Source organism: Cryptomeria japonica, chromosome 4 (genome assembly GCF_030272615.1).
Source record: "Cryptomeria japonica chromosome 4, Sugi_1.0, whole genome shotgun sequence".
Taxonomy (NCBI): Eukaryota; Viridiplantae; Streptophyta; class Pinopsida; order Cupressales; family Cupressaceae; genus Cryptomeria; species Cryptomeria japonica.
Window position 1 is genome coordinate 370,293,989 of NC_081408.1, and position 14,359 is coordinate 370,308,347.

Below are 14,359 nucleotides of genomic sequence, written 5' to 3' on the forward strand. Positions count from 1 at the left end.
TTCTGTACAATTATTTTCAGTCAAAACCGGCTAGTCACATGAGGATGCCTAGCCTAGGGTCTGCTCCCAAAATTCACCAGTTCAACGGCCCACTCAGAAACTTTGAAAATATTAAAATACATTTCCTCCCCTACTATTCCCTATATTTTGAGCTAATTTTCCCAGAGGAATGTGGGTTTAAGAGAGCATTTCCTCGAAAACCCTGGTTTTGGAGGGTTTTCATACCACCTTCCACCAAAATGTAGATATCTTGCTTATTTCTCAGTCTTTTCCTGAAAAATCAAATCCAGATGAACATCAACATAGAGGCGCATTCAAATCAATGATTTATCCTACACATGGAGTCTGTAAAAGGAACTGTTACAATGAATTTATGTAAATTTCTAAGTGTTTTATTGAATTTGATCATTGTCTTACATCCAAAAATTCATCAATCCTTTCTTCTCGACCTCCAAGGCCTTAAGAAATTTCTCTCAAACCTCCTCAATCCAACTTAAATTTGAATTAAGTAGCCATTGGAGGGAGATTAGTTACAAATTGACAATAAAAGTCGTCATCCAAACTTGACAACTTTGCACAAAACGTGACAACCAAGAAGTAGTGACAGATTTTAATATGAGATTCTATAAGACATGGTAGAGAATACCCATGTTTTCTCATCCTCCTGCGGACATGTCTTTCGTATTCTACCTAATGACATTTAATTTCGACATATCTGCCATGATCCAGTCTTTGGGAGGTAACACTCTTCTAGATGCATATGAGCTAGCAGTTCAGGTGGAGAACAACTTAATTGATGCAGGGAAACTCCCACCAAGTCCGCCAATCCCTATCTTTCCTTACCTGTCAAGCCAAGTGCCTGAATCTTCACCTTCAAGAATTCCCACACCTCAATCTATGTATATTTATCCTATTTCTCAGCAAGCAAGTACTCTCGCTCCCTCTGCTCTAGCTACAGAGGTTAATGAGATGAAAATTTTTCTGATAACCTTTTCGAACGAGATTATCAGCCTTAAGAGGTAGTAAGTAGCACTCGCTTGCCCCCCTTTTCAAAATTTCCAAAACGTGAGACCCCCTTACCAGCATAACCAATATGAAGGCGCAAAAAAGCCAATCAAGTCAGTCGAATAACCAACTCGTTCATGTGCCTACCCCTTTACAAATTGTTCCCCCCAATAATAAAAAGGAATCGGTGGTTGGCCAAAATAATTTTGGGGACGAGACCAATTCATGATGCTTCCCTTACATGATAAAAATCCTTCTGCTCACCTTATTTGCTTGTCCTAGTTGTTGTTCACCAAATTTGGTTAACCCAAGTTCACCTGCAATCCTTCTATGAAATGGCCAGTTTCAATCTATGGAACACATCAAGACTTGGACAACATAACATCTGACCCTAATTGATCCTCTTGCACTTCAGGTTCTGCTAGACTTAGGGGGGGGAAACCCTTTTGATGCATTAAATACAACAGTTACAGACATATGACAACATCAAACAATAAGCAGATAGATCATTCCACAAACCCAACCAATTAGAAACCCACTACAAATTGGCTAAATCTGTATAAACAATAGATGAAACAGGGCTTGGAATGAAAAGAACACAACCCCTAAACACAAAGGGAAATAGATTTTCTTTAAATTTGTATGAATCTAAAAGTATCCCCAAATCCTTCAAAGACCAGTGCCTTGTTCATTGGGAATGGAGTCACACACAAAACTGCAAATGAAAATCCTAGCTACAAATTTATTTTCCTTATAAAATATTCCTGCATCAATACCTCATATCAATGCATTACTCAATTCATTCACAAAATTATCATATTTTGGATACATATTCTATTATTTATGACTGATTTTAGAATTTAAAACCTTCACAGAAGGATACCTACAAACAATCATAACAATCTCTTAGAGATGACAAATTCAAGCCTCCTTGAGGACTTAATTTGAAATAATGAATTACAAGCCTAGAGACAATCTTGTGTGAAATTTAGTCATGCCTAACATAAGAAAAACCTGCAACTAGAAAACAATCTATCATACTACAATGTAACCTCTATACCCTTAAAAAGACCAAAGAGTTTTACAAACTTTGGTCAAGAAAATAAGAACTGAAAACCATGAAATCTGGAGCATTTCTCTCATAATTCTGGAACCCTTATAATTGAGAAGAAATGGGAATATGAAGGAGGTGGGAAAAAACCAGAATGCACCAGAGATTGCCAAGTGTCCCCTTTTTCCAAACTAAAAAAATATCTCCTTTCCTTCCCATGTAAAATTCTCTCAAACCATCTCATGTTTGTTGAAACTAACTACATAAATGGATGTCTCGTCTCGAGAGCTTTCCGATGATATATAATATGTCTATTCTTAGGCAAACAATAACCCTTGTGCGAAATAATCTCTCAATGCAGGCCATCATTTAAATTTTTTATTTTTCTCTATAGTCTAAACTATATCATTTAACTTTGATTTTTGATCCATTTTTGCTCCTAGCGCCTTGCCACATGGAAGCCTGAGATTCACTCGTGACACCACCTTTTGCCACCTGGGACAACACCTCACCTATCTGCCACTTGTCTACCACTGAACTTGCCTTGCGGACCGCCACCTGTACGCCACTGGACTGCTACCTCATCAGGATCCACCAGCTCACCTGCCACCCGAACCTGCCAGCTCATCTTTCATCATTTCACGAAGGGTAACCTTCGTGCATCTTCACTTTGCAAAACAATGCCAATCGCCGATCACCATCGAACTTGCTCGATCTTTAACTTTTCACTATTTCGTGAAGGGTAACTTTTGTGCATCTTCGCTTTGCGAAACAACACCAGTCGTTCGATCACCTCACACTTGCATGCTCTTTAATTCTCCTTTTTACTGCAAAACTAGGGCACTTACCTCGGGAATCATGCACACGTGGGGTCTACCTAATCGCCAACTATCTCTTTATTGCCTCGGGAGTCGTGCACGCACACATGGGGTCCACTGGGCATTGACCAACACCTTGCATCAAAAGCCTTCAAGGATTTGACACTATGGTTGTGTGTGTTCTTACTTTTAAATATTAAAATGTCCCCACGCCCAGCCAATGTGGGATATATGGTTTTGCCTGAAAAACTGCATTTTCTGAGAGTGTTTCTGTTTGCCTTCATGTTTGCAGGGAGGGCTTTGGCTTGGAGCTGCAAATCTGCATTTGTTGAAAACAATTCGATGGCCTTTTACCATGTTTGTAGGGATGTTGGTGGCAGAGGTCGTGGATTTAGGCATACACCAGCCTCTGCAACTTGCTTTGAAAGATTTAAGACTACTCAACATTGCCCTTTGTTTCCAACGCTGGGGAGGAACTGGCAAAGGCTGCAAAATTGGAATTTCACCTGGTAACTGCATTTGCTGAAATGAGTTTATTAAAAACCTTTCCTTAGCCACTTCCATGCCATATGCAAGGGAGGATTTGGTGGTGGTTGCTAATTTGCATTTACAGAAAGAACTTTAAAATGCCTTCTCCACCATGTTGCGTGAAAGAGACTGATAAAGGTTATGGAAATTGGGCTTTGTACCTTCCATTGCATTTTGTTGAAACTTCATTGAATGCCCCTCCATTATTTACTAGCACGTGAAGGGAGGATTGGGCATTAAGCCTGGAAAATGCACTTGCTGTTGGAGTTTAATAACCCTCATGCCATCTTCCACTTTGCCTTTGGTGAAGGTTTAATGCCTCCTCAACCAATTGCCATGTGTGCCATGCACCCGCCATTTGCATTTGCTTGGGGTTTCTAATGCTTTCTTGAAAACACCACGCAAGGGGATTGCAATTGCTTTGAAGTTTCAAATTACCTACCAATTGCCCCACCAAACTCACACCACGCAGGGAGGAGGATGCAGGCAAGGTTCGCAGAAGTTGGCTCACACCTGCCAATTTGCAATTGGTTGAAGGTTTTGCAAAATCCTTTCCCAGCCACCAACGTAGAGGGAGGACTTGGCCATGGGCCTGCCAATTTAAATGCTAAAGACTTACTAAAGCCTTTTGAACATACCATGCACCATTTACCTACCAATAGCATTTTGTTTTGGAAGTTTTAAATTGCCTTCACCAACATTTTCCACCTCAAGGCCACCTGCAGGGAGAATATGATAAAGATTGAGGAATCTTGCTTTACACCTTGCAATTGAATTTTGCTTATGGTTTCCAATGCCTTAACCAACAACCACGCAAGGAGGAGGCCTTGCACTACATCTGCTAATTACTTTTGCTAGAGAGTTTTAATGCCTTCAAATGCCCTTCAACCACGCAGGCCAAACACCTACCAATAGCATTAGCCTGCAAGTTTATAATGCCTCCTTTGTTAACTGCCAATTTGCATTTGGCTTAGTAAATGTGCCTCTTTATTGTGACTGCGCAGGAGATTAATTTTATCACCATCACTCTTATAACATGTCTCATGATCAAAATCCAAATTTAGATATTCTGTAATTCTCTCAATGAACCAAGTCGCCAATAAAATAATATTGCAAGGGCATGAGCCAGATCGGGCCCCAAAGTGGGTTCGACTAATTTTTTTTTTCATTTTCATGCAACTGACCTTTGAAATGCCTTAGGCATCCTGAACATGCCTCCGGAATTGATCGACATGGTTTTCTAGATCATTAAACCGAGTTTTGCAACTTTCAGGCGCTTGTGCCACATTTTTCGCATTTAATCCCAAAGATGTAATTTTCGAACTGGTCAAAACATCTTTCTGGACTTTGCAAACTGACAGACATACTTTCTGATATATAAGCATTCACTCTTCCAAGCTGTTTCTCAAGATTAATCCCGAGTGAAGAAATATTAACGGTCAAAGATGACCAAATGGCTCTGTCAGCACTGTGAACCTGATAAAACAAATGTGCAGGGACCTCAAAATGCCTTTCTTAAAAATATCAAACGATCTCTGTAGACCCCCAAATCCGGGCATAGGTACCTTGAAGTACAAAGAATACCTTAGAATGCTCAGTTTGACCAAAAGGCTAACTGGGTGCAAATAGTGAGCTCATGAAAATAGCCACTTACAAAGATGTAGCAATGAAAATGCAGAAAACTGAATGAAGTGGCTCAAGAAATCATCTTGGAAAACTGATCAAACGAATTGGCTATGACTTTAAACTTGGTGTGAGGAATCATGTATATGCATATAATTCAACGCACTTTGAATTTCAACACGATGATCAACTAGGCAAAAGTTATAGGCACTCAAAGTAGGCCACTTAATAAAAACTGAATTTGCACATATAACAACTTTCAGTCCACCCCTTGAAATGGGTACTTGATAAAATGATCCAAACTGAATTCTGAAAGTTGAAAAACACTTCATAGGCCAAATGAAAGGTATAGAACAAGTTTCCAAAGCTTTACCTCTTGATGATTAACTGGCTCCATTTTACATGCCCTCAAAGTTGGTCTATCATTTTGACTCATTAGGTGGTCCTTTGAAAGTGCAGATGCAAAATTTTGAAATGGGCCTCTCAAATTCACGAAATTTAATGAGTCCCAATAGTGGCTTTGATTGGGGATGGTTGATTGTGAGGTCAACACAAGAATTCAAAATCTATGGTAGAGCAGACCACCCAAAAACAGAAAACTTCTCTTCTCCTCTCAAATACAAAGGTTCTTTATTCCACCCATACAACAGGGCTCCTTATTGAAAACCACACAACTAAAGCAAAATAGCTGTACAAAATATACAACTTATTTATAAAATGGCTCCCAGCCACCAAAGTTGAATCCAACTCTTTCCCTTATCAAAAATCTGATTCTCATCACTTAATAATGTAAACAATCTGAAGCAAACACTGATCATCAAAGAAATGTTTCTATTATGACACACATCTTTCAACATGTTTTTCCAATCAGCATTATATGCATACTCATCATGAACATAATTTTGAACTTTACTTTCATGATCAACCACTGAAATATATCCATTCTTTTCATCATCTACTAAGTGGAATAAATCAACATCTTTAATATCCCACTCTTGAAAAAAAGAACATACCTCTGGCTCAAGCATATAATCTGCAATAAGATTTGAACATTCACTTATCTTTGCATGAAAAACTTCAAGATGGGGTTCAAACACACTAGTAAGAAACCCATTACAAGCATCTTCATCCTGACACATGTCACTGCTGCATGGAATGGTATCAACATCATGGACTAGTTCATCATTCACAACATCTGGCTGATCAATTATTTCTTCATACAAAGGGTTAGAAACCAAATGAATAATCCCCTTATGAACATTATGACAATGAAGTGGTTGGTCCGTATCTATATCGACATCAAATAAAACATTAAAAAAATTGCTAAAGATACAATCCACCCTATCATCATAATCATCTTCATCAGATAAAGAAGAAATTGAAACTAGGCTGGAACTATCCTCAACATTCCATGTTTCACAACCACAAAATTTCATCCTATGATCATGAGAATCAAGATAGTCATACTTATCTTGCCATAATTGATCTTCTTTACCAATAGAACACTCATCATCAGTCAAAGAATAAAGATGAATATCACTGCCATTTATTTCATCTGATGAGTATCTAGCATGTTCACTTAAATTTTTTGTCATAAAACTATATGTTAGATCAGCATGTTGTTCATCAAGTGTACAAGCATTCAATTCACAGTCCTTTTCTGAAAAATCCACTTCACCATATTGCAGAAGGTCTTCATTAATAACTCTAAGGCTCTCCAACATTTGAACCTTCTTGCCCACAACTTCAAGATCTTTCCTAAGTTCTGCAATCTTCTGCATTTGCATTGCACTTTGTTGTTCAATGTGACATTCTTTTAAAATTTGTTCATCAATGTGTGCCATATTTTCATTGCAATCATGTGTACCATTAAAATTTTCTGAACTAACTTTGTGGACAACTTTCGAATTAGAAAGATCATCCACATGATTATAAGAAGTGAAATATGAAAATATTCTTATTTCATCTTCAACAGAATTGACATTATCAATATCTAAGTGAGGATCAACCATTGTTTGCACCAAATAACTTTGATTTTCATTTGAAATTAAATCATCGGTGTTGCCAGCACAAGTATGAACACCAAAGCTCTGAACATTACTTTTCACTTCACACTTAGTTGCAACATTACAAACACTACGACATCAGACACTGGCAGATACAAGTCTTTTAGGAATGCCATATTTTAAGTTTTTCTCTATGTCCATGGCTGTCACAATTGCCCGATGCAATGTCTTTGGCTCTTTATCCCTCAACATGTAACTCATCTTACTTCCAAAGGCATCCAAATAAATCACTAAAGACACTTCGTCATTCAATTTATACCCTTGTGGGATCTCATCCAATGCTTTGGAAAATCTGACATTGAAGGTTGGCACTAATTCACCTTCATCAACTCTAATCTCCATCAGCTTCCTGAGCACATCATTAAAGTTTATTCTCTCAGCAAATTGCTCAAGAAAAGATGCAACTAATTCTTCCCACGAGGGAATAGAAGATTCCTGCAAAAACGAGAACCAAATCCTAGCATCCCCTTTCAAGCTCTCCACAAACAACTTCATGCAAATATCCTCATGATAGGTATCATAGTCATTCATTAAATCAACAAAGTTTTGCACATGCATTCTTGCTGATTGTAGCTGGTCCCCATTAAACAATGGTAAGTGCTTCCTAATGTCACTTGGAATCCGATTCGGGTAACCAGGTATGCCATCAAAACAGAATGGCACATAACCTTTAATAGAGAAATTTCTACAATAATCCATTACTAGCTGCAACCTTGCTTGAATACATTCACTATTTTCAACCAATAAAATTTTATTGCAGCTAGAGTTTATCTTCTCTATTATTTAAAATACTTCTCACATGCTTTTCAGCTGACAGGAGCATGCAACCTAACTTATTCTTTTTCCTTCTTAGTGCTAAAATTCACTTAGTAAGGAACAAAATTTCTTACAATCTTCAATACCAATTTGGGCAAATACCTAGATATGGCAGCTATAAAACTTGTAGATCTGAACATTTATTCACATTTTAGGTTGGTCTTTTACCTCAAAGTCACCACCTCTTGCATAAAGGACATTTTGAATAGCAGAATTCCATTCAACACATTTAATTCTTTATTTCTCCTTTAATCTTGCTACAACAAATTCACTCCAGGCTATTTAACACAAATCTGGAAAATGCATCAGACTTATGTGTGAACTGAAATCTTTTACTGCACTTTTCTTCTCAAGCTTTTATGATGAGAGCACCATGTCTGAGCCTGCAACCAATTTAATTATCTGCATCTCAATATGATTCATCAAATCATTTACTAATCTCTCAACCATAAAAGACATTTTCAACTCTGTGCATTCTTAATGGACTGACTAACTAGACAAAAGTATGCAATTTCTATTCAGCTTCCCCAGTAGAGTCGCCATTTTTGTTGTTCACCAAATTTGGTTAACCCAAGTTCACTTGCAATCCTTCTATGAAATGGCCAATTTCAATCTATGGAACACATCAGGACTTGGACAACATAACATAGGACCCTAATTGATCCTCCTGCACTTCAGGTTCTGCTAGACCTAGGGGGGGACACCCTTTTGATGCATTAAATACAACAGTTACAGACATATGGCAACATCAAACAATAAGCAGATAGATCATTCCACAAACCCAACCAATTAGAAACAGACTATAGATTGGCTAAATCGGTATAAACAATAGATGAAACAGGGCTTGGAATGAAAAGAACACAACCCCTAAACACAAAGGGAAATATATTTTCTTTAAATTTGTATGAATCTGAAAGTATCCCCAAATCCTTCAAAGACCAGTGCCTTGTTCATTGGGCATGGAGTCACACATAGAAATGCAAATGAAAATCCTAGCTACAAATTTGTTTTCCTCATAAAATATTCCTGCATCAATACCTCATATCAATGCATTACTCAATTCATTCACAAACTTATCAGATATTGGATACATATTCTATTATTTATGACTGATTTTAGAATTTAAAACCTTCACAAAAGGATACCTACAAACAATCATAACAATCTCCTAGAGATGACAAATTCCAACCTCCTTGAGGAATTAATTTGTAATAATGAAATACAGGCCTAGAGACAATCTTGTGTGAAATTTACTCATGCCTAATATAAGTAAAATTTGCAACTAGAAAACAATCTGCCATACTGCAATGTAATCTCTATACCCTGAAAAAGACCAAAGAGTTTTACAAACTTGGGTCAAGAAAATCAGAACTGGAAACCATGAAATCTGGAGAATTTCTCTCAGAATTCTGCAACCCTTACAATTGAGAAGAAATGGGAATATGGAGGGGGAAAAAAACCAGAATGCACCAGAGATTGCCAAGTGTCCCCTCTTTCCAAACTAAAAAAATATCTCCTTTCCTTCCCATGGAAACTGCTCTCAAAATATCTCATGTTTGTTGAAACTAACTGCATGAATGGATTCCTCAATTTGGAGAGCTTTCCGATGATATATAATATGTCTATGCTTGGGCAAAAAATAACCCCTGGGCGAAATAATCTCTCAATGCAAGCCATCATTTAAATTTTTGATTTTTCTCTATAGTCTAAACTATATCATTTAACTTTGATTTTCGGTCCATTTTTACTCCTAACGCCCTGCCACGTGGTAGCTTATGATTCACTTGTGACACCACCCTTCGCCACCTAGGATGACACCTCACCTATCTGCCACTTGTCTGCCACTGAACTTCCCTTGTAGACCACCACCTGTACGCCACTGGACTGTTACCTCATCGGGATCCACCAGCTCACCTGCCACCCGGACCTTCCAGCTCATCTTTCACTGTTTCGTGAAGGGTAGCCTTCGTGCATCTTCGCTTTGCGAAACAATGCCAGTCGCCGATCACCATCGAACTTGCTCGATCTTTAACTTTTCGTTGTTTCACGAAGGGTAACTTTCGTGCATCTTCGCTTTGCAAAACAATGCTAGTCGTTCGATCACCTCAAACTTGCATGCTCTTTAATTTTCCTTTTTACTGCAAAACCAAGGTGCTTACCTCAGGAGCCATGCACACGTGGGGTCTACCTAATCACCAGCTATCTCTTTGTCGCCTCGGGAGTCATGCACACACGTGTGGGGTCCACTGGGCTCCAGCTAACACCTTGCGTCAAAAGCCTTCAAGGTTTTGACACTATGGTTGTGTGTGTTCTTACTTTTAAATATCAAAATGTCCCGATGCCCAGCCAATGTGGGATATATGATTTTGCCTGAAAACTGCATTTTCTGAGAGTGTTTCTATTTGCCTTCACGTTTGCAGGGAGGGCTTTGGCTTGGAGCTGCAAATCTGTATTTGTTAAAAAGAATTCAATGGCCTTTTACCATGTTTGCAGGGACGTTGCTGACAGAGGTCATGGATTTTGACATACACCAGCCTCTGCAACTTGCTTTGAAAGATTTAAGACTACTCAACATTGCCCTTTGTTTCCAACATCGGGGAGGAACTAGCAAAGGCTGTAGAACTGGAATTACACCTAGTAATCGCATTTGCTGAAATGAGTTTATTAAAAACCTTTTCCTCAGCCACTTCCACGCCATCTGCAAGGGAGGATTTGGTGGTGGCTGCTCATTTGCATTTACAAAAAGAAATTTAAAATGCCTTCTCCACCATGTTGTGCACAAGGGACTGATAAAGGTTATGGAAATTGGCTTTATACCTTCCATTGCATTCTATTGAAACTTCATTGAATGCCCCTCCATTTTTTACTGGTATGTGAAGGGAGGATTGGGCATTAAGCCTAGAAAATGCACTTGCTGTTGGAGTTTAATAACCCTCACGCCATCTGCCAATTTGCCTTTTGTGAAGGTTTAATGTCTCCTTGGCCAATTTCCATGTGTGCCATGCACTCGCCATTTGCATTTGCTTGGGGTTTCTAACGCCTTCTTCAAAACACCATGCAGGGGGATTTTGATTTCTTTGAAGTTTCAAATTGCCTACCAACTACCCCACCAAACTCATACCACGCAGGGAGGAGGATGCAGGCAAGATTCGCAGAATTTGGCTCACACCTGCCAATTTGCAATTGACTGAAGGTTTTGCAAAATCCTTTCCCAGCCACCAATGCAGAGGGAGGACTTGGCCATGGGCCTACCAATTTAAATGTTGAAGACTTACTAAAGCCTTTTAAACATACCATGCACCATTTACCTACCAATAACATTTTGTTTTGGAAGTATTAAATTGCCTTCACCAACGTTTTCCACCTCAATGCCATTTGCAGGGAGAATTTGATAAAGGTTGAGGAATCTTTCTTTACACCTTGCAATTGAATTTTGCTTATGGTTTCCAATGCCTTAACCAATAGCCACATAAGGAGTAGGCCTTGCACTACATCTGCTAATTACATTTGCTGGAGAGTTTTAATAGATTCAAATGCCCTTCAACCACACAGGCCAAACACCTACCAATAGCATTAGCCTGAAAGTTTATAATGCCTCCTTTGTTAACTGCCAATTTGCATTTGGTTTAGTAAATGTGCCTCTTTATTGCGACTGCGCAGGAGATGAATTTTATAATCATCACTCTTATAACATGTCTCATGATCAAAATCCAAATTTAGATATTCTGTAATTCTCTCAGTGAACCAAGTCGCCAATAAAATAATACTGCAAGGGCATGAGCCAGATCGGGCCCCAAAGTGGGTCTGACTAATTTTTTTTTCGTTTTCATGCAACTGACCTTTAAAGTGCCTCAGGCATCCTGAACATGCCTCTGGAATTGATCGGCACGGTTTTCTGATCATTAAACCGAGTTTTGCAACTTTCTAGGCGCTTGCGCCACATTTTCGCATTTAATCCCGAAGATGTAATTTTCAAACTGGTCAAAACATCTTTCTGGACTTCGCAAACTGATAGGCATACTGTCTTATATATAAGAATTCACTCTACCAATCCGTTTCTCAAGATGAATCCCCAGTGAAGAAATATTAATGATGAAAGATGACCAAATGGCTCTGTCAACACTATGAACCTAATAAAACCAATGCACAGGGACCTCAAAATGCCTTTCTTAAAAATATCAAACGATCTCCGTAGACCCCCAAATCCAGGGCATAGGTACCTTGAAGTACAAAGAAGACCTTAGAATGCTCAGTTAGACCAAAAGGCTGACTGGGTGCAAATAGTGAGCTCATGAAAATAGCCACTTAAAAAGATGTAGCAATGAAAATGTAGAAAACTGAATGAAGTGGCTCAAGAAATCATCTTGGAAAATTGATCAAACGGATTGGCTATGACTTGAAACTTGGCATGAGGACTCAACTATATGCATAGAATTCAATGCACTTTGAATTTCAACATGACGATCAACTAGGAAAAAGTTATAGGTGCTCAAAGTAGGCTACTTAATAAAAACTGAATTTGCACATAGAACAACTTTCAGTCCACCCCTTGAAATGGGTACTTGATAAAATGATCCAAAATGATCTATGAAATTTTCAAAACACTTCATAGGCCAAATGAAAGGTGTAGAACAAGTTTCCAAAGCTTTACCTCTTGATGATTAACTAGCTCCATTTTACATGCCCTCAAAGTTGGTCTATCAGATTGACTCATTAGGTGGTCCTTTGAAAGTGCATATGCAAAATTTTGAAATGGGCCTCTCAAATTCACCAAATTTAATGAGTCCCAACACTAGCATCACAGTGACCCAAGAGGTAGCAGTTATTGGCATTCCCCTTATTTTCGACCTTTGTTTGTCCCGAGATTTCATCACAAAGGTAGGATGATATCTCTCATTATATTGGTCTTACCTTATCATTAGGAAGTAAACATGGGGCTAAGTTAAATATATTGTCTGAACCTCTCCATTCAAAGCATGTAGCTGATGAGGCTATGATTAACTTTGAAGCTACCCACCCATCCATCTATGGAAGTGAAATGAAATGCGTAGAGCTATTAGAAGATGAAGAAATAACCGAGGATCGATCCATAGAGCAAGAGGTTTTCCTAAATGAATTCATAGATGCAGATCCTTATGGGAATTACCACGCCACTGGAATTAGGACATAAGTGATTTTTTATGAAGACCAACCAATCCGTAAGGTGTCAAAGGACTTGAAAGATAGAAAAAGAAGAAGACCCGACCTCTAAACTCTGGACCCTCTATTTTGATGGGGCCAGATGCAAGACCGGATCTGGGGCAGGCATTTGTCTTGTTTCACCTTCTGGAGAGTAGATCTTGAGGTATTTCTATCTTCATTTTGCCTGTTCCAACAAAAAGGCCGAGTATGAAGCTTTGGTTCAAGGTTTGAGCCTTGCAGAACACCTCAGGGTCAAACAACTGAGAGTTTTGGGGGATTCAGAGTTAGTCGTTCATCAGGTCCACAGAATATTAGCTGCAAAACATGTCTGCATGTGTTCATATTGCCATAGAGTTTGGGACCTAATTTAGAGCTTCAAAGCTTTTAATATTCAAAGTATTCCCCCGAAGAAAAATGAAGCCACTAACCGCATGCCCATGATAGGATCTCATTTTGATCCTACATCAAAATTACTGGAAAACAAACATTTAGTTCGGGTAGTCATAAGACCTTCTATACCAGACAATGATACACACTAGCATTTTTTTGAAAGTGATGAATATATAGCCATGTTCATCCAGCAATCTGAGGAGTTTGTAGATCAATTGCAACCTAAGGTGTCTGAGGCATATGGCAACCAAGTAATTCAATTGAAAACAAACAAACTTCCCAAAGATTTGATTACTATTGAGAACCTTTTTTATTGTGAAGATTCCATAAATGACAAGAGGAAGTTCACAATGGACAAAGGGGATTACACTGAGCTCCAATTCGATGGTGTTCGAAATCTCAAGGTAGAAAAAGATGTTCCCGAATGCGACAAAGAAAGGCTCATTCATTTATGCAATGAATATGTGGGGGTGATCGCATGGTCATATAATGATCTAAAGGACTACAATCCAAAAGTAATTCAGCATACAATCGAATTGGAAGGAGGAGAAAAGCCTTTTGCGCAAAAGAAACATCCAATCAACCTGAAGATTGAATCCCTAATGTCGCAAGAGCTGCAAAAACTAATTGATTCCAGAATTATATATCCAATTAAGCACAACCCCTGGGTTTCAAACTTGGTACCAGTTCGAAAGAAGAATGTGGACATCCACCTTTGTGTAGATTTTTGGGACCTGAATAGAGCTTCGCTGAAATATCATTACCCATTGCCTTCGATGGAACAAATTCTGCATATAGTGGTTGGGTACAAAATGTTCTTAATGCTCGACGACTTCTCCAGTTATAATCAAGTCCTCGTCAAATTGGAGGACCAACATAAA